This window comes from Tamandua tetradactyla, chromosome 6 (assembly GCF_023851605.1).
Source record: "Tamandua tetradactyla isolate mTamTet1 chromosome 6, mTamTet1.pri, whole genome shotgun sequence".
NCBI classification, from domain to species: Eukaryota; Metazoa; Chordata; class Mammalia; order Pilosa; family Myrmecophagidae; genus Tamandua; species Tamandua tetradactyla.
This window is the reverse complement of record NC_135332.1, coordinates 80,163,979-80,169,978: the sequence shown is the minus strand read 5'-3', so window position 1 is coordinate 80,169,978 and position 6,000 is coordinate 80,163,979. Positions and strand designations below refer to the sequence as shown.

Below are 6,000 nucleotides of genomic sequence, written 5' to 3'. Positions count from 1 at the left end.
AGTAGAAGAGCATACAGAGGAATTTGAAAGAATAAATAGAAAAATAGCAGATATCACAATGATCAAAGATTCTGTAGACCAAATAAAAAACATATTAAAGGCACAAAACACCAGATTTGAAAAGGTAGAAGAAATAACAAGTGAACTAGAGGACAGGATAACTGACTTCAAACACTCAAAGCAGGAAATGGCAAAAAAGATGGGAAAATTTGAATTGGTACTTCAGGGAAATGAAAGACAAAACAAGTCACACAAATATAAGAATCACTGGTGTCCCAGAAGGAGAAGAGAGAAGTAAATGGCTAGGAAGGGTAGTTGAGGCTACAATAGGGAAAACTTCCAATCACTTATAAAGGACATAAATAATCAAGTCAAAGAAGTTCAACAAACTCCAAACAGAATAAATCCAAATAGGCTTTCCCCAAAACATATACTAATCAGTCTGTCAAATTTCAAAGAGAAGCAGAAAATTCTGAAAACAGCAAGAGAAAAACAATCTACAACATGCAAAGGAAACCACATGCACTGGTTTGAAAGGATGTATGTCCCCTAGAAAAGCCATGTTTTAATCTAAATTCCATTTCATAAAGGCAGAATAATCCCTATTCAATATTGTATGTTTGAAACTATAATCAGATCATCTCCCTGGAGATGTGATTTAATCAAAAGTGGTTGTTAAACTGGATTAGGTGATGACATGTCTCCACCCATTTGGGTGGGTCTTGATAAGTTTCTGGAGTCCTATAAAAAAGGAAACATTTTGGAGAGTGGAAGAGATTCAGAGAGAGCAGAGAAGAATGATGTAGCCACGAAAAGCAGAGAGCCCACAAGCCAGCAACCTTTGGAGATGAAGAAGGAAAATGCATCCTGGGGAGCTTCATGAACAGGAAGCCTGAAGAGAAGGCTAGTAGATGATGCCTTGCTCACCATGTGCCTTTCCAGTTGAGAGAGAAACTGTGACTGTGTTCGCCATGTGCCTTCTTACTTGAGAGAGAAACCCTGAACTTCATTGGCCTTCTTGAACCAAGATATCATTCCCCGGATACCTTTGACTGAACATTTCTATAGACTTGTTGAAATCAGGACATTATCTCAGCCTTAGAACTATAAACTAGCAGCTTATTAAATTCCTTTTAAAGCCATTCTGTTTCTGGCATATTGCCTTCTCACAGCTAGCAAACTAGAACACCACGTAAGACTGAGTTTAGACTATTCAACTAGCACCATGGAGGTGAGAAGGCAGAGGTATGATAAATTCAAGATCCTGAAAGAGAAAAACTTCCAGCCAAGAAATCTGTACCCAGCCAAATTGTCCTTCAAAACTGAGGGAAAGATTAAAGTTTTCACAAAGAAGTTCTGAAAGAAATTTTCAACAGGAGACTGGCCATAGAAGAAATACTAAAAGGACTTCTTCTAGCTGAAAAAAATAAGACAGAATAGGGTGGTCTGGAGAAAGGCAAAGAGCTGAAGAGTACCATCAAGGGTAATTTAAAGAATACAAAGAGAAAGAGGGAAAAGAATATATAGACCTGACAAATAAAATAAAAAAGATAAGATGTCAGGTTCAAGAAATGCATTTTCAGTAATAATTTTGAATGTTAAAGGATGAAGTTTATGAATGAAAAGATTCTGATTGGCAAAATGGATTAAGAACTACAGTCCAGTGCTCACTTCAGCAGCACATATACTAAAATTGGAATGATACAGAGAAGATTAGCATGGCTCCGCACAAGGATGACATGCAAATTCGTGAAGCATTTCATATTAAAAAGAAAAAGAATTACAGTCCAGCTATAAGCTGCTTACAAGAGACTCAACCTAGACACAAGGATCAAAGGTGAAAGCATGGAAAAGAACTAAAAGAAAGCAGTAGTAGCTATAGTAATACTGGACAAAATAGACGCTAAATGTAAAGACAACATAATAAGGATAGACAACAAAGAAGGATACCGTATACTAATTAAAAAGTCAATTCACCCGGAATATACAACAATCAATAAATCCACAGCTTAGTTCTTACAGGAAATAAATAAAATTAGTGGGCCACTAGCAAGAGTGACAAAGAAAAAGAAAAAAAGAGAGACGTTGAAATAAACATAATCAGAAATAAGAAGGGGTGCATAACCACAGACCCTGAAGAAATAAAAGAAATTATAAGAGATAATATGAACAACTATATGGCAACAAACTAGACAACTTATCGAAAATGGGAAAATTCTGGAAAACACACGAAGAAGCTACACGGACTCAGGAAGAAATAGAAGATAACAAACCTTGCACAGTGTGGGGCATTCACACAACACACAGTCCTTGGAAGGAGCGTGTCGGGTACTCCCAGCCACCTGGGCCAAATCCGGGCTGTGATCCCCCGTGCACTGGCTGGAAACTGCAGCTAGGGCCAAGAAGGGGCTTAGAGGGTCGGGTCTTCAGGGGCAGGAGAGAGATGCCCTTGGAGCTGGCTACTGGGAACGGGTCTCGCCATGCAAGAAGGCCGGGATCATCTGGAAAGACGGACTCCGGAGCCTGCACTGCCGCCGGCAACATTGCTGCTGCGGCCAGGGACGGCCGGTGGGCGGGGGTCTCCTACACAACTCCACCTCCTACAGGCTCCGCACTCTGATCCACTGTGACCCGCGTTTGAGATGTAGAGGTGGCAGCCCCTGCATTTGCGGCCACGACAGGGGCATATGTTGCCCCTCATAGTGCAAGCAGCTAACAAGCACATGCCCTCTCGCTCATCACCCCCAGTCCTGTGAGCCATATGGATCACCTTGCAGGCCAGGAGGCGTTAAATTAGGTGGTGGGTCTGTCGGCTGCTGGGTGGGATGGGATCCTGGGATGCCTCACCACGACTGTCTGTCTCTTTACAGGTGCCAATGATCGCTTGCTTCCATGTACACAGGGTTCACGTAGGGACTCAATGTACAACTTGCACCGGGCACAGAGCAGAGGGTTCCAAAGAAAGGTGTCAGAGAGGCACCAAAAAACAAAGGGCCTGGGAAAAGGTGCTATTGAAGCAGATGTTTTGGGCAATGGATTTCTGAATTTCAATTTAGTGGACCGACTGGCTGTTCAGCGTGAGTTCACAGAATCCTCAACTCGGTGTGAGATCTTGTTTGTTGGTCCAGGTCAGTGTGATGCCTTGATATATCCCTGAATAATTTGAGCAGTAAAGAAGCAAATGTTCAGAGGTTCCTTTGGGGACTGGGGTGAAAGAGAAAATCCACATCCCCATTTGGAGACTATTTAAAATTGTCACAAGCAGGTGAAAATGGCAACATCTTTCTGCCAAGTACTCAATCTTGGCATTCGTCCCTAAGAACCATATTCCTGAAATGGAAAGACCAACATCCACACAATTAGTCCTGAGAGTCACCCCCATAGATCATCTTTTGCTGCTCAGATGTGGCCTGTCCTCTCTAAGCCAATTCAGCAGGTAGATGGCTACCCATCCCCATGTGGGACATGTTTCCCAGCTGTGCAAATCTGCCTGGAAACATGTGACACTACGTTGGCATGGTCCAAGACTCAGCATCAAGGGATGGCGAAAGCCTGCTTGACCAAAAGAGCAAGAGAGTGCTGAGAGAAAGAAAGGTTCAGTGGCTGAGAGATTTCAAAGAGAGATCAGGTGTTATCCTGGAGGTGATTCTTATGCACTGTAAGGAATTCCACTGTGTGCCTATGGCATAATGGGCTGGCTGGAGAGAATTACCCAGAACTGTTTGGTGACACTCCAGTAGCGTTGATTCCTGAAGACAATTACCTAAAGATATAACTTTTACCATGTGACTGTGGGATTGTGAAAACCTACTTTCCCTTGCTCCTTTTATCCAGGCTATGAGAGGTGAGTAAAAAAAGGTGGGCAAAGAATAAATGTATGGTATGGTGGACAAAGATGAATGTAAATTGTGTATTTGAAAATTAGAGTGGTGAACGACATGGTGGATCAGGGGTATGGTATGTATGTTTTATTATTTCTCTTTTTGTGTCTTCTTTGAGGGTGATGCAGTGGTCTGAGAAATGATCAGGGTGATCAATACTCAACAATGGAATGATATTATCTGCCATTGGGTGCACACCGGGGACGGAGTGTACGTGTGTGCAGATTCATCAAAAATGCTAAAAAGTGAAAAAAAAGAACAAAAGACAGAATGCTGCATATATCCAGTTTCAATTCCAAAGCTCTCAGTTTCCCCATCCTGCACACTGAGACTGTGTGGCAACTATTTCCCCATTTTGTTCCCCACTAGGCAGTCATTGAAATATATCCTGTCAAAACATCATCACATGCAAAAAATGCAAATAGAAATGAACAAACCACTACAACACCCAGAATTCCAAAGCAGACTCCCATCCAAATACTGACCACGCATGACCCTGTCTAGCTTCTGAGTTCAAACGAGATGGAGACATTTTCTCTGCAAGGTTCTGCTACTGATAGCTCCAAGAACCAGTGCTGGCGAAGGTTGCATTGATGCGTCATCTTGGGACACTTCCCACAGACCAGCGCTGTTCGGCCCGGGATGACCCTGCGCCCCTTACCCCCCACTCCATGTACACTCCACATACCCACCGCTGCCTGGGTTCTCCTGCATTTCCCAAACGCCTCTCCGAAACCCGCACCACCCCCTACCGGGAGGCCGGTTCCGCCTGAGGCTGCACAGCGGCTCCAGACACTCCCTAGCAAAGCCCACTGGCTGCCCTGTTCGCCCAGGTACCTGCTGGCTGGTGGACTGGCAGGAGCCCGCCAGGTCAGGTCAGGCGAGGGGAAGGAGGAGGCCAGAGGTATGCTTGACCACCCAACAAAAGGCATGTTTTCTGCTTCAAGCTCCTCAACTCGCTGTCTTCCCTGGCCCTCTGATCCTTCTGGCCCCTCCCATCTCATCCAGGCACCCCACCCATCCTCCACTACATGTGACCGCGCTGTTCCTGTCATTGGACCGCCTGGGTTGGGTCCACCACCTGCTGGGTGCCAAACTCTGGCTTTGGACCTCGCAGGCGCCTCATATAGCACACTTGTCTTGGGGTAGGGAGGTTCCACCTGGCACGCTGTGGTGCATTCAAGCAACATACAGTGGTTGTGAGGTGTGCGTCCAGTTTGCCCAGCTGTCTAGGAAAAATCGAGTGTCTGATCCCCTCCGCTGTGGCTGGAAATATCATTCAGGACCCGAGATGGGGGCAAGAGGGTTGGGCCCTCGGGGTCAGAAGAAAGATGTCCTTGGAGCTGGCCATGGGGATTGGTTCTTACCATGACAGACATCCTGATCATTTGGAAAGGTGGTGCTCCGGGATCTGCCTCGGATTCCCAGAGTGCAGGCCCCTCTGCCTGCACCATCACCGCCAACACTGCTGCTGGGACTAGGGTTGGTTGGGGGCAGGGTCTCCCGCACAGCACCACCTCGCGTGGGCCCTTCCCTCTGAGCCACTGTGCCCTGCATTTGTGACACAGAGGCTGCAGCCTCTTCACTTGTGGCAATGACAGGAGTGCGTGTTGCCCACCACCATGCAATCACCCCACAAGAACACACCCTCTGGCTCCACAACCCCAGTTCTTTGAGGCCTATGGATCACCTTACCAGCCAGGCAGCGTTCAATCTGATGGTGGGTTGGTCGACTTTTGGGTGGGATGAGACCCTGCGATACCTCACTATGACTGTGTTTCCCAGGCTCCAATTTTGGTTTGCTTCCATGTACACAGGGTTTGGAAAGGGGCTCAATGTACCAGATTCACCGGGCATGAAGCTGAGGGTTCCAAAGAAAGGCGTCAGAGAGGCACCAAGACACAAAACGCCTGGGAAAAGGTGCTATTGTAGCAGATGTTTTGGGCAATGGATTTCCGGATTTCAATTTAGTGGACCGACTGGGTGTCCACCATGAGTTCACAGAATCCTCAATTCTGTGTGAGATCTTGTTAGTTGGTCAAGGTCAGTGCGATGCCTTGATATATACTTGAATAATTTGAGTAGTGAAGAAACAAATGTTCCGAGGTCCCCTTGAGGA

At 45.9% G+C, this 6,000-nt stretch overlaps 1 non-coding gene across 1 annotated transcript; it reads left to right on the top strand.

Annotated features, from left to right (window-relative positions):
• The first annotated feature begins 1,663 nt into the window (after positions 1-1,663).
• Positions 1,664-1,769, top strand: LOC143689188 (U6 spliceosomal RNA). Its single transcript, XR_013178650.1, has one exon. It is a non-coding gene; the product is annotated as a U6 spliceosomal RNA (small nuclear RNA).
• The last annotated feature ends 4,231 nt before the right edge of the window (positions 1,770-6,000 follow it).